This window comes from Euprymna scolopes, chromosome 3 (assembly GCF_053919585.1).
Source record: "Euprymna scolopes isolate OS-2025 chromosome 3, ASM5391958v1, whole genome shotgun sequence".
Lineage (NCBI taxonomy): Eukaryota > Metazoa > Mollusca > Cephalopoda > Sepiida > Sepiolidae > Euprymna > Euprymna scolopes.
In genome coordinates, this window is record NC_136484.1 from 12,948,131 (window position 1) to 12,964,386 (window position 16,256).

The 16,256-nt window shown below is 34.8% G+C and overlaps 5 non-coding genes across 5 annotated transcripts; 2 read left to right on the forward strand and 3 right to left on the reverse strand.

Moving 5' to 3' along the window:
• Positions 1 to 8,845: 8,845 nt before the first annotated feature.
• Trnay-gua (transfer RNA tyrosine (anticodon GUA)) lies at positions 8,846 to 8,942 on the reverse strand. The gene is made up of 2 exons: positions 8,906 to 8,942; positions 8,846 to 8,881 (listed from the first exon to the last, which is right to left on the reverse strand). It is a non-coding gene; the product is annotated as a tRNA-Tyr (tRNA).
• Positions 8,943 to 9,340: 398 nt separating this feature from the next.
• On the forward strand, positions 9,341 to 9,412 carry Trnah-gug (transfer RNA histidin (anticodon GUG)). The gene has a single exon. It is a non-coding gene; the product is annotated as a tRNA-His (tRNA).
• A 1,143-nt stretch (positions 9,413 to 10,555) lies between these two features.
• On the reverse strand, positions 10,556 to 10,647 carry Trnay-gua (transfer RNA tyrosine (anticodon GUA)). Its single transcript is given in 2 exon segments — positions 10,556 to 10,591; positions 10,611 to 10,647. It is a non-coding gene; the product is annotated as a tRNA-Tyr (tRNA).
• Positions 10,648 to 12,714: 2,067 nt separating this feature from the next.
• Trnay-gua (transfer RNA tyrosine (anticodon GUA)) lies at positions 12,715 to 12,806 on the reverse strand. The gene is given in 2 exon segments: positions 12,715 to 12,750; positions 12,770 to 12,806. It is a non-coding gene; the product is annotated as a tRNA-Tyr (tRNA).
• A 214-nt stretch (positions 12,807 to 13,020) lies between these two features.
• On the forward strand, positions 13,021 to 13,092 carry Trnah-gug (transfer RNA histidin (anticodon GUG)). Its single transcript has one exon. It is a non-coding gene; the product is annotated as a tRNA-His (tRNA).
• The last annotated feature ends 3,164 nt before the right edge of the window (positions 13,093 to 16,256 follow it).

A 16,256-nucleotide genomic window follows, 5' to 3' on the forward strand; every position in this document is an offset into this window, starting at 1 on the left:
AAAGTGCAAATTCCCACGAGACGTATTTGAAACACGAATGTAATGATTGCTATCCTATAATAACTTCTACAGACCTCGGTTTACTAACTGCTCATCAAATCATTTACGGTCATTAGTTATAGGCAATTAAAGGCACCAGAATTCTTGCCGAGAACACCATGAATTATCATGTACCTTTTGGAAGGAAAACCACGCTACCACTCCAAGAAACTGACCCACTATTTTGCAAGGATTATACCTGAACTAATGACTTTTTTGATATTATAACTGAATAAAATTTGAGTTTAAAGGTATGGTTTTGTAATTGTGGGATTATTTTTGCCTCAGCCAGGGAGTATGCAGTTCATGAAATTAATTTCTCACATTCTTAATTTTGTTCGAACAGTCTTTTTCCTCACATACACACACCCACATGTACGCACGCACGCACACACGCACACATACACACGTACATATATTCACGTTCACGTACATACGGTCACATTCATGTGCATACACACATACGCTAACGTACACATATGTACGCACACATGGGCAACGTCACTTCCCTTTAAAGTAAATCCAGACATACTCACTCAGAACAATGACCCGGTATAAAAGTCAACAACAATATACTGGACTGAAAACGTGTTCTACCTAAACCATTTATTTTCAAAAGAAAATAAACGACACGTTTATTTTATTCAGCAATTGAGTTTTTGTCCTTTCTTCCATTAATTTAATTATTTTATTTTGTAGCTGGTTAGGATTATTATATCCTGGTTCGCAACAAACGATGGTGACCCCTTAATTTAATATGAAATGAAATGTTTGAACGAAACACGCGGTGTAAACTAAACTCTTCCACACAAATCCACGGCACGCACGAAAAATAATTTTTCACTAAAAAACAAAAACAAAAACAAAAAAATGAAACTTCAACAGACGGACTCCTACAACGAACCCATGGCATTAAACATTCGGCAGCCTGACCAAAACCGATATGAAGAATTATTCGAATTAAAGTCTACGGTTGAAAAGCTTTCAAAGCAGCTAGCCAACGTACTTCAAACGCGTCGACATTATCCCAGAAACTACAACGACACGCGACAAAGTTACAGGCGAAGAAGTTTAAGCAGGAACCGGTCAACGTCACGAGATAGATAAGATGTTTGCTTCCACCACAGGAGATTCGGCGTCGACGCGAGAAAATGCTCTACACCCTGCGCGTTAAAAAATCCAGCGCAGCGAAACGAACCTTCCAGCCAGTAACGACGACGACTGTAGCTGGGCACAAAAAAAGGTCGTCTGTTTTATATCCGTGACAAAATCCACGGATATAACTTTTTAATAGACACCGGAGCGGAAATCAGCGTCATAGCGACAGCGCATAGCCAACCGACAGGGACCCTATTTTTCAGCCTACAAGCTGCCAACGGTACAAAAATACTCACTTTTGGCGAGAAAACTTTAAACTAAAACCTGACAATACGAAGGAATTTTTCTGGAATTTCACCATAGGCAGGGCGACCACTCCAATTTTGAGGCCAGACTTTTTAGCCCATTTCAACATGTCTGTCGACATGCCTCATCACACATTGACAGACAACGAAACGAAGATTTCGGTGAGAACTACCTCGAAATTTTTAACCACCGGAATCAGCGCTGCCCTACCCGAAGATTTACACGTCCGCCGATTACTCCAAACATTTCCTCAACTTTTCCAGCCGTTTAAAAACACGGGCCCCGTCAAGCATAACGCTAAGCACTATATTAAGACCACAAGACGGCCCGTCTATTCAACCTCCAGACGTTTGAAACCGGATAAATATAAATTGGCAAACTCCGAGTTTCAAAACCCACTCCACATGGGGATAATACGGCTCCCGGAAAGTGCTTGGTCATCACCACTCCGCATGGTGCAGAAAGCTGACAACACCACATGGCGCCCGTGCGGAGATTTTAGACGCTTAAACGCGAAAAAAATTCTGGATAGATATCATATACCCCATCACCATGTCTTCGCCAGTGGACTCCAAAGCGCCACAATTTTCTCCAAGCTGGACCTCGTAAAGGCATATTTCAAATTCCAGTCGCAGAATAAGACATTCATAAAACCGCACTGACCACACCATTTGCCCTTTACGAGTTCCTAAGGATGCCTTTCGGGTTTAGAAACGCCTGTCAAACTTTCCAACGTTTGATTGACGAAGTTTTCTGAGTTCTGCCGTTCATATGCACACATGGGGACGACGTTTTAATCGCCAGCAGAAACCTCGAAGAACACCGGCTACACCTGGAACAAACTTTCGAAACTAAACACCGATAAATGTGTTTTTGGCCACCAGGAAGTTCAATTTATCAGATATTTAATCGACAAGGATGGAATCTCCCCTTTGCCTGAAAAAGTAAGCGGCATTTCAAATTTCCCTCTACCGACATCGGTCAGACAAGTGCGCCATTTTGTAGGCATAATTAACTATTACCGACGCTTTTTGCCTAACTGTTTCGCGTTACTCGCACCTTTAACGGATTTGTTAAAAAAACGAACCCAAAACCAACTGTTAGTGTCGGAAGGACCTGCACTACAGGCCTTTGAACAATCGAAAACTGCCTTGGCAAACTACACTAAACTTAGATATATCATAGATAGCGATGCAACGTAACTTACACTTACGACGGATGCATCGTAAATAGCAGTAGGAGCTGCTATTCACCAAATGTCTGACAACAAAATGACCCCTATTTCATTCTTCTCTGCCAGGTTAAACAAAGCGCAGATTAAATATAGCACTTTCTCGAGAGAGTTACTTGCAATTTACCTTGCAATAAAGCACTTAAAACATCTCCTCGAAGGAAGAACATTTTCCATTTATACGGATCATAAACCCCTAACATTTGGTCTACACATACGGTCCACGAGAAATTCGACAAATACGGTCCACGAGAAATTCGACATCTTGACTATATAGCTCAATATACTACCGATATACGGTACGTAAAAGGACAAGAAAACGTTGTAGCTGACGCTTTAGCTCGCTCAACAATTGCTTCTTTAAATTCCACTCCACTAAGTATGGAATTACTAGTATAAGAGCAAATAGCCGATACAACGCTCCCAGCTATAATGGACAAAACTTCACTGAACCTGAAAGAAATGCCGATACCGTTCGAAACAACACATTTCTATTTCGATGTTTCACAAAAACACGCTCGCCCTTATATTTCACCCAGCCTCAGACGACAAGTTTTCAAGCACTTCAAAAATGTGTCCCACCCAGGAAAACGCGCTACCGTGAAATTAATAGGGGAACGTTTTGTTTGGCCAAATATGAATACGGACATCCGTAGTTGGATAAAAACTTGCATTCCTTGCCAAAAAAAAAAAAAAAACAAAGTTCATAGGCACACAAAATCACCTTCAGGAACTTTCAGTGTACCAGATGGTAGGTTTACTCATGTTCATATCGACTTGGTTGGACCCTTGCCCACTTCAAAAGGACACACCCACATCCTTACTATAGTCGATAGATTCAGAAGATGGCCGACAGCAATACCAGTGAAAGACATATCAGCCGCAACAATAGCCAGAGCGATTTTACAAGATTGGATAGCGATTTTCGATGTGCACTCCGTAATCAAAATGGACAGGGGTGCACCGTTTCAATCAACTCTTTTCGCTGAATTCAACCATTTGTTGGGAATAAAGCACATGCAAACTACTGCCATCTACCCTTGTGCAAATGGTATGGAGTAACGGTTTCATAGACAATTAACAGCATCTTTGGCTATGAACGAAAACAAAGCGGACTGGTCAGACAACTTGCCACACATTCTCCTAGCAATTCGCAACACATTGAAGGAAGATTTGCAAAGCACATCTGTAGAATTAGTTTTCGGTTCAGCACTGATTTTACCGGGACAATTCTGCGAAAATCATACAGACATTTCCCCATCGACAACTTTTGTAACGGATTTAAAACATAAAATGTCACGATCAAAATTCACCCTAACCAAAAAGCCAGGCACGAACCTTTTCGTTCCAAGCGATATTCACACCTGTAAATACGTTTTTATCAGGAACGACGCAGTCAAAAAATACTCTGTCCAAATTATTCCGGACCATATCTAGTTCTTGACAGAAGTGAAAAGTATTTTACCAATTTAAAAAGAGGTAAAGAAGACACTATTGCAATCGACAGACCTCAACCTGCATTTATAGATGAACAATTACACATTTCTCCTAGTCCAATACAAGAATATACACACTCACAAACTGGCAAAGAAACTACAAAAAGCAACCACCACACACAACAATAAAAACAGGTCGAAAAGTTCATTGGCCAAAACATTTCAAACCATACATAACTTATTAAAAAATATATACATAAAAAAACGAAATACGTTTCTCTTGTATATATATGTTTTTCTCCTCAGGAGGGGGAGTCTTGTTCGACCATGTTTTTCCTCACAAACACACACCCACATGTACGCACGCACACACGCACACATACACACGCACATATATTCACGTTCACGTACATACACTCACATTAACGTGCATACACACACACGCTAACGTACACACATGTGCGTACACATACGCAGACATGGGGAACGTCACTCCCTTTAAAGAAAATCCAGACATGCGCAGTCAGAACACTGACTCCGGTATAAAAGTCAACAACAACGTTCAACTTCCTTTTCCTTCCCTTTTTGCCTTGGTTCGTCAACCAGACAAGTTCGCGTCCACAGCTTGTGGCCTGAAGACACTTCCACGTGAACGACTGCTACCATGCACGAGCGGCTTTTCTGAGGTCAACCCTCTCTTTCTTTTTCTACATACTGGACTGAAAACGGGTTCCACCTAAACCATTTATTTTCAACAGAAAATAAACGCCATGTTTATTTTATTCAGCTATTGAGTTTTTTCCTTCCTTCCATTCATTTCATTATTTTCTTTTGTAGCGGGTTAGGATTATTATTTTTCAAAACGATAAGCCGTTCTTATTAATTTTGTTTTAATAATTTGAACACATTATCTTTATTTCTTCTTTTATTAGTTCTACGTAATCGATTAACGAGAAGATTTTCGAAGTTGAATTGAAAAATGTAATTCCTAGAAAGTCTAGTTTGTAACAAAAAAAACCCAGTTTTTTTCTGTTTCGTTAAATCGGAAAAGTGTTTTTTTTTCTTTTCCTTCATTTTTAATGTTTCAAATAAAACGATGTGTTCCACATACACAAAAAAAAATTAAAGACATTTTCCTTGTATTCGAAATTGTACCAAGATAATGATTTAATTCGACTTTAAGATTGTAGTCGTAGAGTACAAGTATATTAAATTATATTTCTTTGAATTAAAATCCCACGTGGGTTACCTTGTCCTTGATTTTAATGGAAGAAGGGAGTTCCGGTTCAGAGATTGGAGAAGTAAAAAAAAAATGGAAATGGAAAACTTTGAAGATGATTTTTTCCTTGATTCAAATGGTTAAATATAAAAATCACAATAAATTCGAATGTGGTCTATCTTCACACATTAAATAATTATTTTAATTTTAAATTTGATTTCAATTGAGATTGTTAAATGTTTGATTTATGATTTGCCTTGGCACAAGTGAATATTCACATTGAATTTATTTGAGCTTCTGCCTCGTCAGTTTCAAATAATATTGTGGGTTGAAATTTTATTCGCTAAAAAAATGAAAGGGGAGAAAGAGAAAGGTTACCCTCCCCCATTTTACAGCACCTCACTTTTTTTCTTTTTGTTTACACAGTGATCACCACTTATCAAGGCCCGGAAGCCACTCAGCGATAAGAGTTATTGCAAGTACATTACGTTAGTGTGGAGATTTGATGAAGTGTTTACTTAAGGGGGCGGTTCATTAGGAATTTGTTAACGCATCCAAGTTGTAGTCAGGTGGGAAGCAGGCAGACGGAACAGAGTTCCACAGGCGTGAAGTTCTAAGAAAGAAGCTTTGTTCATGGAATCCGCGTTTTGATTTAGACACAGATAAAGAGTGGGGGAAACTTTTGACAGTGGATTCAGCTAGACGGATGTTTTTTCGTGAAAGATTGGCGAGGGGGACCAGAGATTCGAGTTCAGACGAGCACCTGCCATGGAAATAACGATAAAACAAGTCGCTCTTGAATTTTGAATGCATTTTAGTGCAGTGGCTTGATTCTTATTCCTTATAGTGAATTTGCCCTAATAGTGGGGCAGGTAGTTGCTGACGCCAAATTTTGTAAGCGTTGTGTTTATTGCTTTGCGGTTACGATTCCATGTTGGAAGAATAAATATTGGCGATTTTCGCCATCTTAAACATTTGTGGATATTCTGCTTTTTTTTATTAATTGTTCAATGGGGACGAAGCATAGCCCTAAGAGAATTACTGACTAAGCGGGAAGCCAAAAAACTTCGCATAAATAGTGCTGTGCAGTGGTTAGAGAATAGCCACACTTCACAAGATATTTTAACACTCGGATGCTGTTTGTGGAGGAATTTAGGGGTTTACTTACCCATGTTCAGCTTGTGGATTAAGGAGTCAATTAAGTGTAATTTGTCCTAAAGGAAATACGTTCTTGTGTTGGCATAACAACTTATTCTGGACAACAGGACGGTTTATTCCTGTCCTTTGAATATCGATGAAATCTCATGGTCGACCTATTTACTTTGTTTGATTGATACTGGGAGTCAACGATCGTTTTTCTATTTAAGGACTTGTTGGGTATTTGTATGGGTCCGGGGTATTTACATCATGCGGGTAAAAGTTCTTCGAGATCGCAAGAAAACATTCCATTAATATATTTCTTTAACAGACACGGGGGTACATTTCGGCGTTATCATAGGGGTTGATGTTTGATTAATCGTGCGAACCTTTTAGTTTTGAGACTATTTTGTGAGCAATGTGTAATACGAGGGACTAATGCAGTGGATCAGACCAGATGTTCGTGCCCGGTTTTTTAAAGTATCAAAATCTAACTTTCGGTGTTTAAAAATGTCTTCCCAAACATGTATCGCTAAGAAAATGGCGCCAGCTAAGATAATAGTATAAACACCGCAACGCAAAAAAAAAAAAAAAAAAAAAAATCCTTCCGTGAATTATCCGTTGCACGAGTGTTGACTTTTGTTACTATGTTATTATCATTTTTTTTTTACTTATTATTACAATAAATTTACGATGCGGTTAATAGAAATGTAGCAGTAAAGTTGTAGGTAATTAAATATTATTAACTGAAGTCCTTTATAGAACATGGTATATCAAATTCTAATTGTTAATCACACAGTTTAATTTTGTATCCCGTAGTCTATGCTATTACTGCTATACTAACTTTTCCAAAATATTTCCCTTCGTATTTATTCGTTTTACTCATAAAATCATATTTAAGTAAAATTTAGCAGTGATCCGGTTTTTGTATTTGAAAGGACGCACACCACAGGAGACTTTTGATGAAATAAAAGAAACTTATAGTGATAATGCCCCATCATATGACCTTGTAAAACGCTGGCATGGTGAATTCAAACATGGCCGGAAGGCTGTGGAAACAGCTCAGAGATCTGCTCACCCCCTACTGCCATTGATGAGCCATCTGTCCGTCAAGTTGAGGCTGCCATTTTGGAAGATCGGCGCATTACTATTCGCCAAATAGCCCAAGATGTCAAGCTTAGTACAGGGTCTGTGGAAACTATCATTCATGACCATTTGCATAAGCATAAGGTGCCTGTCAGATAAATTCCCAGGTTGCTCACACCATTCCAGAAGCTAAAACGCGTCGAGTGCTCGAGGATGAATTTGGAGATGTGCCAAGAAGATGAGGCAAAGTTTTTCAAAAGAGTGATTACACAGGATGAAACCTGGGTCCATCACTATGATCCAGAGACCAAAGCCCAGTCAATGAAGTGGAAGCACTTGGACTCACCACCTCCAAAGAATGCAAGAATGCAGCCCTCTGCTGGGAAGGTCATGCTCACAGCCTTCTGGGACCAGGACGGAGTAGTCATGGCAGATTTCCTGGCAAAGGGTACCATAATTGCAGGAGCATATTATGCTTCACTTTTGAAGAAATTAAGGGAAGCTATCAAAATCAAGAGGCGGGACAAGATCAGCAAAAATCCACATCCTGCTTACTCTTCTGCCCTTGCACCCCCTGCCTTTCACCTCTTCCAAGCCATGAAGTTGTTTTTGAAAGGAAAGCGTTTCCCAGATGATGCAGCCTTGATTTCTGAAGTCACGTCGTGGTTGGATGATCAACCTGGGGTGTTCTACAAAAACGGTTTCCAGAGCTGCATCAAACGATGGGAGAAATGAATAACTCTGGGTGGTTCCTATGTAGAGAAAGACTAATAACTGTGCCAAGTTTCCTTGCTCTACTGCTATAGCAAGTGTGTCAGGGGCATTACTTATTGCACACCCCTCGTATATACTTTTTATCTTTAGGATAGGCATGCAATATATATTAACCTTCAGATCTCGGGTCAGTAACATTATATATTTAAAAACAGCTAAGATTAGATAGAATAGAAAGTTTATATATACACAATTCCTAGATGTGAAATAATTTGAACACTAACGAAAATTGAAAGTGTTTTTTTTAAGAATATATATATATATATATATATATATATATATATATATATATATATATATATATATATATATACACACACACATTGTATTTTCTTTTTGATTTAAAAGTGCAGATGAAACAATCTATCTTAATAAAATAAATATACAGTCGGATTAACAATGTTAACACGGAAACGTTGCCCCAAACTTTACTAACAATTTATACAGCAGCAGATTTTGTGTCTCAATATTTTAACTAAAAACATTACGCTAAAATCGAAAATAACTATTCAAAAATAATCTCGCGAGACGGATTCGAACCATCGACCTAAGGATATCTATCATACATATATTTATCATCTACAGTCCTCCGCTCTACCAACTGAGCTATCGCGAGTTACACCTTTCGTGGTAGCAGTCATGAGCCTAAGCTATAAATAAATGACGACAGTGATAGTCTTGCGTTTGTGATTTATCAAAATTAGGTTAAAATTCACGCTCAGCGTATGTTAGCCGAATGCTTTGAAAGTTGCTGATAATTTTATTTAATGGTTATAAACGATAACTGTTATACTATACTTCATATAAAATAAATTTTTCATCTTAAAACATAATTTATATTAATTCTCATATAATAATTATATTATCTTCGTCATTATTCTATTAATGTGAAAGGGAACAAAGTTCATTTTATTACTTCGCCTGCGTGCAAACACATCAGCTTTCTGCCATGAAAATGTATGTCAGTGTTTAGTAAATAACTTTATTCCCCCTAGATAGCAGCGTTAACTGTTAGCCGTGATCGTCTAGTGGTTAGGACCCCACGTTGTGGCCGTGGTAACCCAGGTTCGAATCCTGGTCACGGCAAGTTGACGAATGCTTTTATTATTTCTCTTTAAATTAAACGTTTTATATAATGTTTTTGTAAATTACAATGTCAATGATTTTGATATTCTATACTTACTAAATTATATTAAATTATAAAAAGATAATAAAATAAAATAATTTAACATAAAATAAATAATTTTCAAGGCCGGATAAGAATATGTCCGAAAATTATCGTATATTATGGTAATATTTCAGTCCTATATTTCCATAATATATCACACATAATCATGTTTTCTAGTTTATATAACTAGTTTGGCTCGCCGGAGGACTATTATTATCGAACGTTTATTAGTAAGCAAAAATGTAATTTTAAAAACTGCCCTTATAATCTTTATTCTTGATGTAATAACTTTCACATAATTTCACAGGGAATGATGAACTTGTACAGTTTGATAATTTTTATACAAATTTACACATCATGATTGTAAAGATTGTAAGAATAGGCTATAATAAACAGTAATAAAATTAAAAAGCTATAACATATTCCAGGGCAATAGGGTGTGCGTGCGCGTGGACGCGCGTGTGTGATTGTATGTGATGCAAAAATTTGCTGACTATTTAAAAGTAAAAATTGGTTGTCGAAAAAAAGCAAACACTCGATTTTAAGGTAAATCCTGTAAAAATTATATGAACATAAATGCTGAATGAAATAGTATTCACAGACAATTATTTGATTTTATTTAAAACAAGACATTTTTTTCCGATTTTCCTTGACGCAGATGGAGAAATTCACGCAGATTACTTGGGAGGTTACCAACGTCATGCCTCGCGTGATCGTGAATTTAATAAAAATTTAATATATGTTAAGCATTGCCGAGATTATTTATGGTTTCCTGTCCATGAGAGGGATATAATAATAAAACACTGTTTTATTTGAAACAATGCATATTTTAAAATACAGCATGTAGATTAAAAAAATAGAACCTTCAAGTAAATTATAGTTCAACCAGATCATACATAAATTTAGTAAAATTTTTATTTAAAAGTGTATATGAAAGAATTCATTGTTTACACGGAATCATCATCTCAACATTTACTAACACTCGAAATAACAACAGATTGTGTGTCCCAATATTTTGGCAAAACATATTACGCTAAAATGAAAAACAATGTTAAATAAAATCTCGCGAGACGGATTCGAACCATCGACCTAAGGATATCTACGGTTTTATAACTTCTACAGTCCTCCGCTCTACCAACTGAGCTGTCGCGAGTACGATTTAAGTAACAGCCGTAATATAGCTTACTTATAAATAAATGTCGACAGTGATAGTCTTGTGTTTGTGATTTTATTCATTAATGTGAAAGGGAACAAATTTCAGTTTATTACTTCGCCTGCGTGCAAACACAACAGCTTTCTGTCATAAAAATGTATGTCAGTGTTTAGTAAATAACTTTATTCCCCCTAGATAGCAGCGTTAACTGTTAGCCTTGATCGTCTAGTGGTTAGGACCCCACGTTGTGGCCGTGGTAACCCAGTCACGGAAAGTTAACGAATGCTTTTTTTTGCTGGTCACGGCAAGTTAACGAATGCTTTTTTTTTATCTTTAAACGTTTTATATACTGTTTTTGTAAATTACAATGTCAATAATTTTGATATCTATAATCACTAAATTATATTAAATTATAAAAAGAGAATAAAATAAAATAATTTAACATAAAGTATATACTTTTCAAGGCCGGATAAGAATATGTTCGAAAATTAACGTATTACACAATATTATGGTAATATTTCAGTCCTATATTTCCATAATATATCGCACATAATCATGTTTTCTAGTTTATATAACTAGTTAGGCTCGCCGGGCGACTACTATTTTTAAATGTTTATTACTAAGCAACAATTTAATTGAAAAAATGCCCTTATAATCTTTATTCTTATACTGATTCAATAACTTTCACATAATTTCACAGGGAATGATGAACTTGTACAGTTTGATAATTTTTATACAAATTTACGCATCTTGATTGTAAAGATTGTAAGAATAGGCTATAATAAACAGTAATAAAATTAAAAAAGCTATAAAATATTCCAGGGCAATAGGGTGTGCGTGCGCGTGGACGCGCGTGTGTGATTGTATGTGATGCAAAAATTTGCTGACTATTTAAAAGTATACTATTGGTTGTCGAAAAAAAAGCAACCCCTCGATCTTAAAGAAAATGCTGTAAAAATTATATGAACAAAAATGCTGAATGAAATAGTATTCACAGACAGTTATTTGATTATATTTAAAATAAGACGATTTTTCTTGACGCAGATGGAGGAATTCTCGCAGATTACTTGGGAGGTTACCAACGTCATGCCTCGCGTGATCGTGAATTTAATAAACATTTAGGGTTTGTATTACTGTACACTTAGATTCGAAAAAGTTGTCAAAAAACAAATATATAACAAATAAATGTTATCAAAGGCAAGATAAGTTACTTTTCTACCAAACTGGATATATGTTTCGTGTTTTTATTCAATGTAACATGCTTATTCAGCTCGAAACCCATACAGTGTTTACCGATGTATTGGAAAATTCAAGATGGCGTCTGACTCCGTCTTTTACACGGAAAGTTTGGGAAAAGGTGTTATAAATAAAAAACTGGATAAAATACTGTTAAAAACTGGCTCAATATATGTTACCGTGACATAGCTAGACATATATTCGGCGGATTTTTAATAGTATTTTTCTAGTTTTTTTTATTTATAACACCTTTTCCCAAACTTACCGTGTTAAAGAGAGGGTGAGGCGCCATCTTGAATTTTCTAATACATCGGTAAATACTGTATGTTTTTCGAGCTGAATAAACATGTTACATACACGAAAAATATATCCAATTTGGTAGAAAAGTAACTTATCTTGCCTTTGATAACATTTATTTGTTATATATTAGTTTTTGACAACTTTTTCGAATCTATGTGTACAGTAATACAAACCCAACATAAGCATTGCCGAGATTATTTATGATTTCCTGTCCATGAGAGGGATATAATAATAAAACACTGTTTTATTGGAAACACTGCATATTTTAAAATACAGCATGTAGAATAAAAAAATAGAACCTTCAAGTAAATTATAGTTCAACCAGATCATACATAAATTTAGTATATTTTTTTTATTTAAAAGTGTAGATGAATAAATTCGTTTGGATAAAAGAAATGTACATCAGTGTTACATTGTTTACACGGAATCATCATCTCAACATTTACTAACACTCGAAACAACAACAGATTGTGTGTCCTAATATTTTGGCAAAACACATTACGCTAAAATGAAAAACAATGTTAAATAAAATCTCGCGAGACGGATTCGAACCATCGACCTAAGGATATCTACGGTTTTATAACTTCTACAGTCCTCCGCTCTACCAACTGAGCTATCGCGAATTAGACATCGGTAGCAGCCGTCATATGGCTTACTTATAAATAAATGTAGACAGTGATAGTCTTGCGTTTGTGATTTTATTCATTAATGTGTAAGGGAACAAATTTCATTTTATTACTTCGCCTGCGTGCAAACACAACAGCTTTCTGTAATGAAAATGTATGTCAGTGTTTAGTAAATAACTTTATTCCCCCTAGATAGCAGCGTTAACTGTTAGCCGTGATCGTCTAGTGGTTAGGACCCCACGTTGTGGCCGTGGTAACCCAGGTTCGAATCCTGGTCACGGCAAGTTAACGAATGCTTTTTTTCTCTCTCTAAACGTTTTATATACTGTGTTTGTAAATTAAAATGTCAATGATTTTGATATTCTATAATTTTCAAGGTCGGATAAGAATATGTTCGAAAATTATCGTATTACACAATATTATAGTAATATTTCAGTCCTATACTTCCACAATTTATCGCACATAATAATGTTTTCTAGTTTATATAACTAGTTAGGCTCGCCGGACGACTATTATTTTAAAACGTTTATTAGTAAGCAAAAATTTAATTTTAAAAACTGCCCTTATAATCTTTATTCTTAAACCCCCCATTTATTTTTTCAAAATGTAATGAAATATATATATTTCAATCTATCGAAATTTCTATTTATTATGAAATATAAGCGTTCACATAAGTAAAACATATGTATTTTTTAAAAATTTAAATACACGTATAAAACAAAGAATTACCTTTTATTTGCAATTAAAAAAATGATATAAATTTAATATTGTTATGTTCTTTTAAATAGCATTTTTTTCGAATAATTATATACTATAATCAGTTGAACTACCAAGGAAAAGAAACTTCCTAAAAATTAATTAATTTTTAAAAGATTAAAACGATTAAAATTCCATTTTTCCAAATGTTCCGTTACAACATAGAGTTTTAATTAATAGTGTTTACATTTTTTTAAATATTAAGTTTTAATATAAAAATGACTCTTGCCAGTTATTTTATTGTCAGATTAAAACCAATTTGAAAATCGTATTGCAGAAATATTATGCATTTTGTAGCCCCCCCACCTCATATTTTGTTTGTCTCTTTTTACCGAACAAAATATGGAACCCCGTAGGTAACCAAATGAACATTCAGTAAAAACGTATTTCATATTTAATTTACAAATGTGTATAATATTATTAATCGTTAAACTGTCTAAATCTTAAAACCTAACAAAATTATAACAAATATTAATTATAAATTGCAGTTTGAAGAAGATAAACAAAGGTTTTAAAAATCATTAAGTCGCTTCTGCTTTTCCATAGTTCGTATAGTTAACACAAATCTGACGTCACGGAAACATGCGGTCCATTTTTCACAATCGTTTGGCAGACCCTAAAGATCATTTTATTACGTCGTCTGTGTACATACATATCAACTGTCTGTCACAAGGGCGGAGTTTACTAGACAAGTTTATGTCGCTGAATCCGACATTGACTGTTAACCGTGATCGTCTAGTCGTGAGGACCCTACGTTGTGACTGTAATAACCCAGGTTCGAATTGGCAGGTTAAGGAATAGTTTTTTCCATTTTAAATTTAACGTCAATGTTTTGTTTTTGTTAATGATTAGCAAACTAGTTATTTTAATATCATATATTGATTAAACCATGCACAATTATGAAGATGTTTATTAACACGGAATAAAATAAATAACGGAGAAGATTTATAGGAATAATGTAATGATGTATCCTATTACCATTAATTGCAATAATTTTGGTATTATATCATTTCTACATTTCCGTAGTATATCAGGTATAATGATTATTTCTGGTTAATATAATATAGTTTAGCTCACGATACAACTACTGTTTTCGATCGTTTATTATTACATAGCTATTAGATAATAAAATGCCCTCATTAACCTTATTGTTATAATGATGCCATAATTTCACAGGCACAACGAATGATAAACTTGCATAGACTGATAATTGTTATACACATTTACACATCTTTATTATAGAGTTGTAATGAAAGAGAAATAATATATACAGGACAAGTGTTAGTGTGTATGTGTGTCTGTGTAGGTGTATCAGAATTTTTGAGGAATTTTTAACACCCCTAACACAAAACTGCGAATAAAATATAAAACCACTCGTAATTTCTCTTTTTAAAGTGGGTTGTTTATTTTCTTTATGGAATATACTTAAAAAATAAAACTATTAACGTTGTTTAAAAAATAAAAGAAATATTATTTTTTTAGTTTTTACAAAACAGTGTTTACAAAGTGCTAGCGTGCGTCCATGCAGCCATTTTCCATACGTATGAAATCAATTGAATTTTACGAGTTAAATTTTTTCAATGTTTTCAGCTTAAAAATCTGTCACAATTTTTCTATTGGTTCAATTTGTACGATATTTTCGGGGTTAATCTTTCCAATAAATGTATGTCAGTGTTTACTAAATAATTTATAGCACAGTTAACAGCGTTATCTGTTATCCGTGATCGTCTAGTGGTTATGACCCCACGTTGTGGCCGTGGTAACCTAGGTTCGAATCCTGGTCACGGCAAGTTGACGAATATTTTTTTTCTTTAAAAATAAAGGCTTTATATTCTGTTTTGTAAATTACAAACAATGTTAATTATTTTGATATTCTTTATTATTAAATTATACAAAATTGTAAAAAAGAGTAATAACATGGAATAAAATAAATAATTTACAAGACCGGATAGGAATAATTTCATAAGTTATCGTATTACAATTAATCACATTACTTATGGTAATATTTCATTCCTATATTTCCATAATATATCGCTTATAATCATTTTTTCTAGTTTATATAATAACTAGTTTGACTCGCCGGCCAACTGCTATTTTCAAACATGTATTATAAAACAAGAATAAATTAGAAAATGTCCTGATTATCTTTATTCTTGTTACGATGCAATGACTCTGACATAATTTCACAATGAATGATAAACTGGCATAGTTCACTAATTTTCGTACGGATTTACACTCCTTGACTGTAAAGATTGTAAGAAAAAGCTGTAATAAAAATAATGGGTCTGTTTTACTGTACACATAGATTCGAAATGTTGTCAAAAAACAAATATAAAACAAATAAATATTATCAAAGGCAAGATAAGTTACTTTTCTACCTAACTGGATAAATGTTCGTGTTTTTATTTAATGTAACATGTTTATTCAGCTCGAAAAACAGACAGTGCTTACCGATGTATTGGAAAATTTTAAATGGCAGCCGACTCTCTCTTTAAGGTGGTAAGTTTGGGAAAATGAGTTATAAATAAAAAAAAAAACAGACTTTTAAACTGTAAGAAACTCGCTCAATATATGTTACCGTGACATATATTTGGCGGGTTTTTAACAGTATTTTGACTGTTTTTTATTTATAACTCCTTTTCCCAAACTTACCGTCTCCGAGAGAGAGTCGGCCGCCATTTTGAATTTTCC